A 16246-nucleotide genomic window follows, 5' to 3' on the forward strand; every position below is an offset into this window, starting at 1 on the left:
GTCTGTTACTTTCCCCCTTTTGGCATATGTTAAAGGTCGAGCAATACTAGAAACACATCACAGCTACAATGCAATATCTCAATCTCATTGAACATTTAGAGATAATATAGTGACGATAAAAATTTAAAGATAATAATTCCACTGGTATTTGACCATTTTTATTGTTGTTTGACCTTTAACATTTAATAATTGTTGCTTTATTTAAGAGAGTCTAAGAGCCCTCTATTACAGTGGTAAGATTTATGCATTCACATCACTGGCTTGTACAACATAAGGAGAAGCATTTTAGACCATAAATCATTTCCTGCAATATGGCAAATTCATGGTATCTCTCAAACAGTGCAAACTGTTCATGATTATGATTGTCTTTTGACAGTTCCTGGGAGTATGGAGTCCCTGTGCCCCTCACTGATGTTCTGGATTCAAATGAAGTGGAAGTAGTGACAGGTAGCTACTGTTCAGTGGTTGAACACCACACGTGTCTGATAATCAGGATTGTAGATTGAACAGACACACATAAGATAGATTCTTTAGGGGACAGGGCTGACTTCTTTTCAGATCTATCCTATCATCTCTCTCACCATCTGTCTCAACCCAATTATGACAACAGTGACGTTCCTCTCGCTGCTGTCTGCAGAAACAACGTTCAGTTCAGTTTCAGAGATTTCAGCAACATCAATTATTAGTGCATTTTTTCCTTCAGAAACATCTGTGTATCCTCGCTGCTTGACTCAACAGCACCAGAGTCGGGCATAATACATATTGATGTGTACAGATGCACGCAGACATTCACACACAAGTTGAATTTTGCTTTCAAATTCTATCAGTACATCATTAAATGTAAAAATGAAGTATAGGGCAGATACAGTATTGGTTAAATTCTGACTTGTCAGAATGGTCTTTAATTTACAGAGGATGGAGCCAATGGATGCATGTTGAATTTCATTTGGCTAGTTCATTAAGGACTGACAAGTAACTCACAAATGCAGTACTGCAGGCATAATGGAGCAAGTAAAAGTAGACTCAGCAGTCTAATGGCACACTTAAAAGATCCGAGCACAAAAGCATCATATACCAAGGAAAAAGAGTAAGGGTGGATTCTGAAGCCACTGCATTTATCCCTAAAGGCTTGCCAAAGGTGATGAGCTGATCAACAGACCTTTATAAGAGTAATTTACACGCAATTAGGTATAAATACATAACATGCACATGCATAACACATGCCTGTGCTCAGTGCAAGATCATTTTTTATTAAAGATTTCATCCGTCGGAAATAATACGTCAACTGAGCAGCCTTGGAGGAGTACTGCACTCTCTGAGTGCTTTTCTAGTTATACTTGAAAAAGAACTTTTCACAAAACTATCAGGTTTCTTGTGAAAGCTGAATGACTCATCTGTGCATCTGCTTTCATAACAGATTAAATGAGGATTCTTCGGGTCTTCTTGTGATTGCTTTTTACTTTCAATTTATTTCTTTATAAACAGAAAAGGCAGAAGCTGTGTTAGCACAAATGTTCTTTTTATTAATAAAGTGAAACTGGGGTCTATGCTCTTGACTTTTTTAGACCAACAGTGATGGTCAGACAAGTGGGTGAAGGTAAACAGAATGCTGAAGGTAAAATTTGTTCTGAACAGATGGAAATGAAATGTGTGCTGTCAGCATGACTCATTGAATCTATTAAAAAATAAAGCTTACAATATGAATGAAGATATAAACGAAGATTTAGTTTGTAGCATTCAACAGCTTGACAATTGCTTGGCCAAAAACCATAATTATTAGATTTCATTTTAATCGCAAGTACATATCTGAGGATATTATCAAAATATGATCCAAAACATTGTACAAAAGCTGTATAGAAAAGCAGAATAAATGATATGTGTATACAAAAATAACTAACCAGCAGCAGAGCAGACTTTGACTGTCTATTATGTTCATTGCAGCGCCCAGCTGAGCCAGAAGCATCACAACTGGGGCCTGAAACTGGGTCGCCACCAAAGCACCTGATGTGCAACTTGCACATAATGTGCTTCTTTTTTTTGTAACATAGGCATTGTTTCAGAGCTGGAATGATTAGTTGATTGCAAGAAGGCACAGAAAATTAATTGGCAAGCATTTTGATAAGAAACCATTTATGGGATTTTTCAAGCAAAACACCAATTATTCTCTACATCTAGTCTCTTAATTTGCTGCTTTTCTTTATCTTATGTGAGAGCAAAAATGACAGTAAATTGAATATCTTTCTATAATTGCAAAAAAAGAGAGAGAGAGAGAGAGAGAAGTCTATATAAAATATTTTCTGACATTCGCAGACAATTAATTCACTGAGGAAAAACATAATTTACTTCAGTCCTACAGTTTGTTTTTTTTTTTTTTTTTTACCGCACAGCTCATTAAGAGCCCTTACAAATCTGACAATTGCCAGCTTACATTGTTATAATGTGAAATGACATTATGGCATACAAGGAGAGACAGACGTCAAAGCTGCTGCATAGATATGACATTTTAATGACTTAATTTGTTATTAACTGTAATCAAAAACTATAATTAATTGTAACTGACTGCACTAATACGCTTTGAAATCCTTGAGTTTAAATTATTGTGAAAATTTATTATGATACCATAGGACACTTTTACTAATTGCGCACCCACAAAGAGCCTATACCTATTACTTACAGTTGCTGTGAGATAACTGAAACCAATCAAATCTAACTACATAATGAGACCATTTTCTCTGTCTTTCAAACAGAAGACCTGGGACAGAAATGATGCTAATAATTAGATAAGCAGTGAAATTGCTGAGGCAAACTGATTCACAGTAGGCCTGTGTAATTGGGTAGGGGATTGTGGGTAGTGTACTTATTGATTTTTGTCTGATTTTCTTCATACTCCTACCCTGCAGTGTCAGCACCCTGGGGCCCAAGAGAGCCTTTAAAGCAGTCCAGAGCAACAGGGTCACCATAAGGTCTTTTTTTTCATATCCTCCACAGCACAGAAATGGCATTATTCCTAGACAGCAAGGTGTCTGTTGTTTTGTTTTTCTGCCACAAAAACAATATTACATTGCAGTATTATTAAGTGAACAGACATGGGAAATTACAAGACCAGACAAGACAAAACATGAGCTCATCTTACTTTGATGAAATCATTGTAAAATTTGGAGAGAAATTGAGCCAAAACTGGACATATGTCGTTCTTTCCTTCATGATGCTATTTGCTTGTTTTCTTGTCTCAGGAAACAATTCATATAACTCAAGTCCACCTTTGTTATCCAATATTGGGATGCTGAAGAGTAAGTAACGAATCGTAAACAGCTAAATAACAGGTGACTTAATATGATTATAACCATCAATTAGAGCTGCCAAATTAACTGATTGTAGTCAGCTGTTGCCAATTAATTCTTTGGTTTCAGTGTTTTTAAAGGCAAAGCTGAAATTCTTTGACTCAAGCTTTCTATTTTCTGGTTTCTGTATGTGTCTATGATAGTAAACTGACAGTCTTTGGTTGGGTTGTGGACAAAACACAATATTTGTGGACAGCATCTTGGGCATTGGGAAACACTGACTGACATTTTTCACCATTTTCTGACTTTAACAGACTAAACAAAGATTGGATTAATCAAGAAGATAATCTACAGATCAATCAACAATGAAAGCAATCGTTAGTTACAGCAGGATCAATGTCGTTATTTTGTTTTCCATCATATTGTATTGTGGCTGTGAAAAAGCTATGTCCATGGATAACCATTCAAAGGTGTCATGCAACCTAAGCTGAGTGGGCGAATCCTTTACATGTTACCAATAAATATATTTGCTATTACAGAGCTTTGTTAAATTTCAATATTGCAAAAAGGTAAATCTGCATCTGTAGGATTTGGTAGCACCAACTTTCAACGCTTGATCAACCTGCATTGCTGCAGAACAGCTTTAAGTTGTTAACTCATTTCCTGTTCCCTGAAAAAAGGACTTTTTTGTATGATTCTGAAATGTACATTATTTTTCAGTTTGGGGTAACCTTACCTTTTTTTAACCTCTGGCAGTTGACCGCTTACTTTTGTACCATTTCAAGATATTCATTGGACTTGAACTACATGAATTTAAAAAAAGCTGGAAAAATTGAGGCGTTCGAAACATATAAGTATGTATATAAATTCTTATATATTCTTATATATCAAAACCAACCTCCAGAGGGTCCAATCCGGCCCTCAAAATGTAAAAATTACAGAGAAGACATTAACTGCAGATTGTAAATTTGTAAAACTATAAATTTAAAATAATTTCTAGACCATGACAAGTTGTTTTGATCATCAAGATGAATACGTTTTAGAACGCAATTTTTCCTTTTTTTTTTTTCAAATCCAGGTAGTTCAAGTCCAATGAATAGTTTGAAATGCTACAAAGGTAAGTGGTGAAATGCCAGAGATTTTTTATTTATTTATTTTTTTTTAAAGGTAAGGTTACCCAAAACTGAAAAATAATGTACATTTCAGAATTGTGCATTATGCTAGCTGTCTTTATTTTTAGCCAATCTGCAGCATGTCCCTAGAGAAATAGGATAGATGGTCTACATGAAGACAAGATATGCTAGTGCTCTCTATCCAGCTTCCTGAAGGCTGGGAACAACATTTGCATGGGACCTTTGTGTAAATACATCACATGTACTATTGGAGAAAATAAATGTAACAGGAAAGGGTATTTTCATGTCTCTAGAACAAAATTCCCTCAAATTCAGCCCTAGTATCCTGCTCCTCTCCCCGTTAAAATAAATAAATAAGAAATAAATTAATGCATTTTGCTGCAATGTCCCTCATGAGCAGCAACACAGAGCATGAACAAAAGAAGAATAAATTTCTCTCTAGTGTGAAGCTGGAAGAGATGGTGACGGAGACAACACCAAAGAGCTCTTCGTCTCAAAGAAGAGATATTTTACCAGCGCGTAAAGAGGCACTTTGGGACCGCATAACAAACATAGTGAATACATTTGGGCACCAGAGTGGTGATTTCAAAAAGCAAAAAGGGCTATTACTGTAGAAGGAGACCAACCAAAGCATGACACAAACAAAGCCTGTGCACAAGCTACCATTATCTCCCAACTCACAGAGAAATAGGCTATGCTTTTTGGAATTTTCAATTTTTCCTTCATCTTTTGGCTTGATTTAAGAAAGCCTACCAATTTATACCAAATGAATTCAAATAACACAAGACAAGACAAACTTGTTCTGGTGAGCATGATTCCCCAAAATGACCAGAAAACAAGGCTTTTGCCGAATCATCATTAGTAGGATGAATCAAAAGAAGAAGCACTAAAGATAATCAAGTTCTAATCTGAATACATGATAATAAGTTCACAATGCAATTGTTTTTTTAAGGTATTAGTTCATTTAAACAGTATTATGCAAGTATTAGACAAGTTTTGAACAAATAAAAACATGCACCTGAGGATGGATCATAGATACCTGTACAAAATTTATTGCCAATCCATCCAACAGTTTTTATAAGACAAATCGACAGAGGCCAAGATGGTCATCTTTGTTTTCCAGACTAGGACCCTAAATCCCAAACCTCTCCACAACAGCAGACACACAGTCTTTCCAACAGAAAACATGCCTGGGTTACCACACAGTCTTGCCCTTTACCAGTAATGGTGTTAATATCTGAACTGCCCTGCTCCCACAGTATGCAGCGGTAACACAGGGAGAAATGATGAGTCATGTATCAGGCTGAGTGGGTGGAAGAAATGCTGCTCATGTACAAGCACAAAGGAATATAAATGTAATGAAAAAATGCAAATATTTCCCTTGAAACAGAAAATCATTGCCATTTTAGTTGAGGTAGCACTTCTTTAATTATTTTGGAATATTCTTCAAGTTCATTTACCAAATATTTTGCAAAACTCAATACGATAAATAAATAACTTTCGGATAGGCTTTAGCTGTACAGAACAACAATGGGCTATCTGAAGTACAGTTCATAGATGTGTTGAGAAATATATAGATAATCCTCAGGGAATAAATCATAACAATTAACATGTTTATAGCACGTGACTGTCTGAAAAAAAGTGCACTTTAAAGTGACTCCAAATCCCAGGGGGCATTGCACTTACTGTACCTTGGAGAGAAAGAGTGAGCCTGACGAGACAAAGACAGTGAAAAATTGATGGAGCAGCCTATGGGGAGAGAGGAAAACAGAAGCAAACAGCTGACAAATGATCACCCTGAGTACTGAAGCGGATAAAAACAGCAACCTCTGCCTCAACAATGGCCCCTTGTCTCCTGAGGAGACAGGCAAAAGAAACTGAGCACCACTGACAGTGGCGAAGAGGAAAGTTGATGGAAGTGGCAGATAAGGGCTCCCTACCACTCTGCTGCATTTAAATGATATGCGAGCTGGACTGTAGAAAAACAGCCACACTGAATCCACCACTATAGCTACTTCTATTCAAAATAAGTGTAACATAACTTAACATAAACAGAGAAAGATCAAACTTCACAAAAAGAACACCATTTAAGATTCACAGCCAGAAATTGACTGTTTGGCCAGTAATTCAGCTCTTGTAGTGATTAGAGAACTCATCTTCAGCTGTCACTGCCCATATGTCTCCATGTTAATGTGAGTATTAAGACACATTAAGTCAAGATATATTCATGCATGTGCCTAGAAGCCTAGAGGGGCGGACATCAGAGATTGCTATGAGTTACTGCGACTATATAAACTACAGTATATATTGCTGTTCTAAGTGTCAAGCATCATAATGTCAGTGCCACATTTATGACTGGGAGAAAACTAATTGTCAAGTACATGGGATTTTTAATTCTTTTGTGCATGTTGCCTGTTCAAGCTCAAATTTTACAAATGTACACTGAATGGATCCCTAGAAAACTGCAACCTATGTCTTCTAAAATTAAAATTACCAATTACCGTTCACTATGTACCTCTGAGGTTAAAGTTTGGTATGTTTTCAATACAGTAGTAAAAACTATTTAAGATAGATATTGAAAAAACATTTTTGTCATCTATTTTGAAAAACAATCATTCCAAAGTAAGGTGTCTCATTGGCCTAACTCTAAGAGTTAAGACTCCAAATGTTAAACTATCACTAGGAATAAATACATAATAAAGATAAAAGACACAAATGTCACAGTGTTCCATCGTAACACTCTGACCAGTATACTCTCCAACTGAAAAAAAATATTAGGACAAGTGCAAGGTATTCGTGCTTAACTGAAATTAACTATTTCAGCCACAGGAGCAATTTTAGCTATAGTAATTCTGAGTTTATCTGTTTTTGTCAACAATGAGGACACAGTAAAATTGCTTTAATAAACTTGGAATGGAACTGACAATGCACCAGTTGCCCAAGGAAAGGACTAATTACTGCTACCATGGATGTATTAAGGTGATCTGAAAACTGGATTTCAAAATTAAGTGGTATTCGTTTGAATTACAATTTCTCTGTGGTGCATACTGTGAAAAATAAATGTCTAAGCTTCATCCATGAGGTACCCAGATGTTCCAGATGCTTCTGCAAGTTTAGGTGCGTTAGCATCTTTCTGTACGGACCCAGAAGAACACGTGTGTGACCGTGACTCCCACCAATTCAGCTGGCTCTTGTTGACAGGGAGCCCATAAAATAATAAAATAATCACATCTCTTAAAAACTTTCCGAATGTAATTGGACTGAACGGATCAAATTCTGACCACACAAAGTTATTTTGAAGGTTTTGTCACACTCAATAAAATGTAGTCACTGTTTCAGAGAGTGGGAGAGCGGGTGTAGACATAAATATACTATTTTAAGTAATTAGTTCGATAAATACACATACACATCCAATATCATTAAACCTCTACATATTGCAGTGTATATTAAATTACTTTTGCATGTGGAAACTGACTGAATTCTTTATGGGTTTTCTATTCTTTACAAAAGTCATCAATAAAATAGTACTGCCACTAGAGTTAGAGCAGGTTTGCTTTACTTACAAGGCATAAGTACACTGTATATAAGATGGCCTTATCAGGTTACCAGTATTAAAAGCATAACTTTTATGCCTTTAGAGCAACAACACAGTAAGGTCTCAAGGATGATCTGAACCAAATTCAAGGCATTTTTCCCGTTTCAGAGTTTGGCCTCACAAATCTATGAATCTATTTGAAATACACATGTACGGAATATAGCTATTAAGTGCAACTGGCTTGAAGCATCAATGATAAACACACTACTGAGGACACAAACTGCCTACAGCTGTCTGCAAGTGTTAAGCAATGCATACTCTCTGTCTTGTCTGTGCAGGACATTCAGTGATGGTACAGAGCGGTGGGAGGAAGTGCTAATAAAAATACCAGAATTGTGTCGGTTTCCCATCCCGTTGTCCTTTCAGGGTCATTTTGGTCATATTTGCTGAGGCATGTTTGAGTTCAGATCGCACATGGTTCACTGAATATGAAGACATATGCAGCAGATTTCTCTTGAATAATGCTTGCAGCAGAGAAAGAAATGTATCAAATAGAACAGAAAAATAAACATTCATCATTTGGTGACTGGGTTTTTCAGAATTGAAAAATAAGGCATGATTTGGTGCTAAATGTTGCACAGACAGTAGCAAAAACAGTATCAAAATAGATTAACCAGAACAAGAGATAGTAATTCCATTTCTCTTCCTTGTCTAAACCTTGTGTCTACATCACCCAGTATGCAACTCAATCGCCAACAGACCAGTCTAAGAGTCTGGAGCCTACTGGGTTCGAGTTCGACCCACAGCCATTTGCTGCATGTCCTTGTCTCACTCCTCACCCCACATTTCCCATCTCTCTCCACTGTCTACTATAATAAAGGCTAATAGTTTGTCCCATATGTCTTCCCAGATCTGCTTAAGTTTTTTCAGACAGGAAGCACATGTCAAATTCCGTCTTTCTACAGCTGTTCTGTGGACCTCACTCTAAGATTTGATTGGGCCACTAAAGGACAGTCAGACACTTGTCTCTCAGTCACTTTGGTGTGTTTTAATTGTATGCTTTTCAATGATTTTCATACTAAAAGGCTAATCATGGCCACAGCTTGAGACCACATGAACTTGTGCCTTTTATTGAAAAGTGGCTGTAAGTATCTGATTGACGATGTGCTACTCATATTGTCGCCCTTTTGTTCAATTATTTCGTTTGGCCAGATGGCAAATCCTAACAAGAGTTTCAAACTTTTTCCATCTCCCAATTATTGAGGCCACTGTGCTCTGAGGATGACTCAAAGCTTTAGATATGGTGTTATACCCTTGTCCTGCTCCATGCCTGGCAGCAGTTTCATCATAGAAGGTCTGCAGAGAGTTCCTTGGAGTTTAAGCTGCGATTTTTGTCTTGATATGAACTCTGAACTGCGAGACCTCATATGCACACTTTTGTTTCTTTCAAAACTATGTCCAATCAATTGAATTTGGCACTTATGGACTCCAGTCAAGTTCTAGACACATCTAAAGATAGCTAAAGCAAGCTGGATGCATCTGAACACAGTTTCGAGTTTCACAGCAAAGTGGTTAAAGTATACTCTGTACATGAGAAATTTCAGGTTTTTATTCTTAATTAATTTGCAAAAAAAAATGTAAAAACAAGTTATGACTTTGCCATGATCAGCTATTGAGTATTGGACAGCTTATTAATCTAGCTTGATTAATAGCAACAGGATATGGACAAACAAAGGCATCAAGCAAAAGACACTGACGGCATTTACACCATCAAGTGTGAAATAAAGTGAAGGGCTCTCAACACTGAATCCGCTATAGCTCTACAACTCCATTTTGTTGTCACTTTCAAAATCTTCTGCCCTGTAGCCAATGTTGTCTCAAGTGATGTAACAGCACATCACACAGATTCCTCTGGAGTCACAAAAGGACTTTATTCACATATGTAGTAGTATTTCCTTAAACATCTGTATAGACTTTAGACGTGCAAAATTGGCGGAGCTCCTTTTATGATTTAGTTGTATAAATACAAAAAAAGTAACTTTTGGTTTGAAAACAACACTTGCTTATGTTCTTCTGTTAAAATGCTTAACGGGTGACTCAAGGGGAAGAATCCAACAATAAGCCCTCAGCAGTAACACAGAATGTGTAATTCAGAGGATAGTGACATTCGATCGTTTCCTGTAGCTTGTGTGTTAATAACAGCAATCTGTAAGATTACGGAGGTTACCACTGCATTAGAGGCAAATGACCCTCCTCTCCTTAGCAATTTACTTTCCCTCCGCTTCTTTTACTTTACCCATATCTAATAGACTCCTGACACTGATGCTTTTTCTCTCTATTCTGTTTTTCTTTCTCATGTGGTTATTAGCAAAACAGTAGAACTACAACAGTGTTTCCTCAATAGTACAGCAGTCTTATTGCTTCACACAAAGCAGAGGATGATGGAACATAATATTTCTACAACCCTTTTATAGTCTACATTTCATTTCAAAGCCCTAAGGAGGAAAAAATGGTTCAAAGGGTCTGAGGGCATAATGACTGACAGCAGTCGCTGCCAGTACGAACAATCCAGGTGTCACTCAAGCAACAACACTCTTTACACAGACTTATTCAGCCCTGACAAATGAACAAGGACTGTCTGAAAGTCACTGAGCTGAATAAAGCCGCTAAGTGCTAAGCCTCTTTTTTATCTTTCCCATTTTCTCCAGTTCCTTCACTGAGGTCCCAAACCTCCACACCTTGGTTAGGTGCCCCCACCATGTTGTCGGACTCATACTTGAATGGTTCAAAATTGCCTCTTGGATTGCTTTTCAGAAAATCTCTCAAGAGGACTCTGGAGCAAATTCATTTAATTTGCATGTCTATCTCAACAAAAGACACAACCAAAGCGTTGGAATATTTTAGCTGACAGAGAATGAGTGTGCATGTACGTGTGCATTTGCTTTTCTTCTCTTTTATAGAACAGAGCAATATCACAGATATACAAACTGACCAGGTGTCCGAAAAGACTTACAAACGCAGTATGTTCTCCTAATAGAGCTACAAATTCTACAATTTGTGAAAGACGTCAGACTTTCCTTGTGGTAAATCAATCAATTGCAAACATGCCAGCAGCAGCTTCAGCACCAGAGGATGATTTCAAAGTATCTCTAGGTTGTTTTTGCATGCAAGAAATACATTTCTATTTATATCCCAATCAGTTTTCCATACATTCCTAAAACTCTGAACATTTTACTTCTTTTCCTCAGGGATTTGGTGTTTTTAGTCCCACTGCACCCGGTAGATAATACAACACCATATGTGCTGTAAGCGCTCTATAGCTTAATTTGATGAAGTTCTGTTTGTTTCAGTTGAGTCACTCTAACTCCACTATATCTGTTTTTATGAACTTTCCTTTTCTTTGAAATATTTTCACGGTGGCAACATTACAAGCAGAACAAACGTATTTAACAATGCACAGTCGCAGATTAATAAGACCCCAGCAGCTAGTACACGTCTTTAAGCATTGCTGGGTTTTTCACATCCTAAGAGTCTGATAATGGCCACTGGCACAAAACTATTTGTTCCATATCTAAAAATAACTACCCTTCTTAAATTGTAATCACACCCTACTGCCTGATCTTAATTCAGAACGACAGTGCAACAGCGAATAAAGTTTAAATCAGATCAATCATATGTAGATGTGACATTTAACACCAACAGTAGATTCCCAGCTGCTGGAGGATGAAAGTCATGTTTGAACATTTGATGGGCAAACTCCACAGAGGCTCCTGAGGGAACAGTTAGCTCACAGGGTCGTGATGCAACATACTTGATGAAAGAGGCCTGTTGACTTAGGACATTAATATAATTAATTAGTTAAAAATAAATCACATACAACAGATACTGATCTAACTACACTGCATCACAACTGCAGTTTTTCCACATTAGAAGAAAAAACAGTTACTTTTAAAATATATATATGGCGCTAGGGCAAACAAATCTGTCAAAACATTTTAAAAACATGCACATTGCATAAAGAGTAATTAAGCATTTCATTGTAATTTTTTTTTACTACTCAAACCAATTAATCATTTATATAACTAGTTGATTAACTATACAACTGTTGACAACTAATTAATGAATAGTTGCAGCTCTGCTTATTATGAACATTATTGTTTGCTCAAAAGCTTAAACCAAAATCCATATTAAAAGTTTCACAGCTACTTTGTATTTTTTACATGCATTATAATTTACCACACTGCTTGTACAATTTATTGTGCATCTGTGTGTCTGAATAAAGAGCAGTGAAAGACACTAGCAAGTAACTAAAAGGATTTTAAAGATCTACTGTCAGATAGGAAGACAAGTTGGACATTTTAGGGGTTCCTGTCAGAGTGAAGCTCACGAAAGATTATAATTTTAAGGGATGCAAGGCTTTTTAAAAGTTGAGCTGTTTTCTAATAAATTATCTTCACCATCTGACTTTATCCTTTCACCTCATTAGTGTCATGATTTGAATGAAACAGACAAAAGAAATACATGCAAATTGTATTTGAACACAAGTTCTGCATGAAAATGATCCTAACAGGGTTTGAATTCGCCCCTATGAGGAGCCTGACCTCACCGATGGGGAAAAACATGTCCGAACGTGCCGGTCAGTTCCAGTTTCTTTTTCTAAAAAATGCAGCCTCAAAAGAATTAAACCCGACTTCTACACGTTCCAGCATTAGACTGCGTCCATGATTTTGTCCAGCATACAAATCCCACAACCTTTTCTGACCTTTCTGAATGCATGTCACAGTTAGCTAAAAGTCTGCATGTTTAACAGACCCTGCGGACTAGCATCTGTGCACTGCTTTGCATCACCACTGTCCATGCAGATGGCAAGAATAAGAATTGCAAGAGACAGCACCTTATGTCCCAAAACTGAGGTTTCCTTCTCTATTCTGGCTAAGGGGGGCGTCATGATCACTCTACCACGTCTGTCAGTTGCTAAAAAAAGGCCATTTCTACAGAACAAATGAAAACTTGCTTTATATTCAACCCAGAACCTCTGTGCTGGCAAGAAACTCCAGTACCCTCAAGCAAACAAATGTTCCATCGTCTGCTTTTCACAAACCTTTAGATCTCTGTGAATGTCAGCAATATTATCCCCCCTGCTCCACTCCCCAATCCAGTCTGAAGGCTTGGCCACTGTGCTCGCACCAAATCTCAAGATGCCAAGGCATCTGTGATGTAGCCCACCACTAAAAAGCCAAAGCACAGAAGAAAAACACTGGGGCCGATCGATGGTCTGACTAGGCAAATATCAGGCCCGACCATGGGGCAGCGTCTCAAAGTGTCTGACAGACAGAAATCATTCTGCCATGACAAGCCAGGCATGCTAAATGCTGATGAGCTTGTCTGAAAAGGTCTCATCCCTTGGGATATTTAAAGTGTCAGCCATCAACAGCAATACTCGCTGAACGAAACACATTCTGAAGTTTTTTCGGTTCAGCTGCTTCTGGTAAATGTGAGCTGCAGAACAGTGATGAATTAAAGGGGAAAAAAACAACATAAAGTCTCTCAGCTTCAACGTCAGTTTGTATTAACACTGTTCTCTTCTAGGTCTCTGTAACTGTACTGGAGTGATAAAACCAAAACGTATTCCTTCATTTGGTGTTTTGATAGTGGTGATGATGGAGAGAGCTGTATAACATGCCAATCCAAAACCTCCCATTCATTTGAGTTAAGATCTGGTGACTGGGAGTCACGTATTAGTCACATCATTTACAAACTTATCAAATCATTCAGTGATCCCTTGTATCTTCTGGATGGCAGCACTGTCATCCTGAAAGAGACCACTCCCTCCAGGATAGAAATGTGTCATCATAGAAAAAAGGTTACTGGAGTTTTGAAGTGACTGTTCCGTCTGAGGGAACAAGTGGATGCAAACCATGCCAGCAAAATGCTCCCAAAGCTCACTGCAGCCACCACATCCCCTCATTAATGGGGTCAGGGGTTCAGGTGTCAGTTTTAATTTGTTACCTATCTATATATTTTAGCTGAATGCCATACACAGCTATATATAATTAAGTCAACTAATACTCAGTTTAATATTTTTATAATGTCAATCAGGCATTTGCCTTTCAAATAGATTTCAGATATGACTAAAATGACTTGTGGGCCTTCTGTTCCAGAGATGCTTCAAATCCTTCAAGCAATTTTATTTTAACCGATTCTTAAGACAGACATTTAAAATGATTTCAGCAGTTTCAATGACACATCAAATTCCAACAAAATCTGAACTCGTTTTATTTTTTTAAGTCAAACAACACATAAACTCCTTTAAATGTTAACATTGAAGATTCTTGTGAGTCCCCGTCTACTTTTCCTTCTTAGAATTAACTTCAGTTCCTTGTACTACTTCAAGTTTGTCACTTACTCCTATACATATACATTTCAAAATGTAAAAATGCATTCTAGGTGAGTATTGTGTTACAAGAATCTATCAGTGGGAATGAGATATTGGATACTGCATAAAGTTGTAACAGAATTTCAATGTGAATTTTTCCAAGAAAGCTGACTCAAGCATTGTAATGTGATATTTGAGGACCACCGGGGAATAACAATGTTTCTGCTGCACTGACATTTGAGAAAACACAGCTGTGTTTAAATGACTACATGCTGTCGAGTCACAAAATGAGCAGTTAACAACGGCAAACACCACATGCAACTGCCTAACATGCAAGTCACACCCAAAACATTAATTAAATTGTAAGTGAAACCGACATCCAAAATCTCTCGCCAAAACCACAGGATTTGGAATAAAGTGTCTCTATGTGAATTTTATGGCTATGGTTAAATTGTGGCGTCGAATGCCAGAAATCCTAGATTGACAACTCCATAAACATATTTTTTTTCCTAAGTCCAAGGCCCATGTATCCACTAAATTACAAGAAAACAAATTCACATTTCAGAGGTGTCCTTACAGCAAACAAGCAGACAGATGAGTTGTATATATTCTTAAATATACATTTATTCTGCCTTCTAAGTCTGACTTGTACCAGAAAAGATCAATATGGACTGAAGTCCAGGATTTTTTTTTCAGTCGTTGCATATCAATAATAGCTGCAGGGAACAATAATGGATGAGGACTGAAAACCACCCACATGAGACAATATAGGCAGAACCAGTGGTGACTAGTTTATGGTATTAATAAAGTACAACAAGCCAAAACTGATGCAGTTTAAATATATCTGTCCTGGAATACATCTTATCTTTGTGAAACTTATGTTTACTTTTTGATGCAACTATTTTAGAGACATGCTGATTCAACTTCATGGTTATTTTGGAAGCTGTAGTTTGCACTGCATAATACTGAGAAGTGTATCTAATATTTTGTCCACCTCAACTATATTAGGTGGGGCTGCAGTTTCCAAATATTAAAAACCGCAAAATGACCATAACTGTTGATGACCACCTCTCTAAAACATATACACTGACATCTTTGAAAAGATTCAGGAGAGTTATCAGGTATTTTGTTAATATCAAAAGACCATTAAACCGTAGCTACTATGTTATCATCTGATTTAAGGATTGGTATTTGTGTTATATGAGAAATGCACTCGTGATTCCCATTATAAGGGGCGATACAACTACAACTAGCTACAGCCAGACTGTGTAAGCTGACCTCTCAGATAGGCTAAGTGCCACTGGAGCAGAGCCAGACTTAAACAGCATCCAAGCAGATGGTAGAGCCAGCCAGACAGGACACACAAACACATTCCTCCAGCAGACGCAGAGTGATTGAGACAACCTGTGGTGTTGCCACCTGTTTTAGCACACTTCACAATTAAACCATATTCACAAACCTCTCTCCTCATCGCAATGACTCACTTTCCCAGCATCCCTCGAGCAGCACTTGGTAAGATCATTCATCATTAAGTGTGAAAAAGGAGCTCAAGTCGTCCTCTTTCTTTCTTGTCCTCAGTTATTACATTCTCACCACGTCTCCGTCTCCTTCCCAATTATAAATCTCTTCCTGCTATACTTTCTAACACACACCTCCAACCCTGGGGATGCAGCGAAGAGGGCCTAAAGAATTGTAATGGAAGGATGTCGCAACTTTTGACGACACACAGTTCAACTTTGTGCAGCCTGAAAACGCATGGCATGACTCAGATATACATGTGATAATCATGGGGGTAGGTATTGATCATTTGCTTGCTACTGTTTGACGCAAGTCCACCTCAGATGTAGCAATGATTCACTCTATCACACACACACGCTACCTTTCCTATTTTCCCATCACTAAAATAGGAATACAGACAGTG

At 37.5% G+C, this 16246-nt stretch overlaps 1 protein-coding gene across 1 annotated transcript in view; it reads right to left on the reverse strand.

Moving 5' to 3' along the window:
• Positions 1-16246, reverse strand: part of LOC111574954 (testis-expressed protein 264 homolog) — a 33680-nt gene that overhangs the window by 10741 nt on the left and 6693 nt on the right. The window lies entirely within an intron of this gene.

This window comes from Amphiprion ocellaris, chromosome 5, assembly GCF_022539595.1.
Source record: "Amphiprion ocellaris isolate individual 3 ecotype Okinawa chromosome 5, ASM2253959v1, whole genome shotgun sequence".
NCBI classification, from domain to species: Eukaryota; Metazoa; Chordata; class Actinopteri; family Pomacentridae; genus Amphiprion; species Amphiprion ocellaris.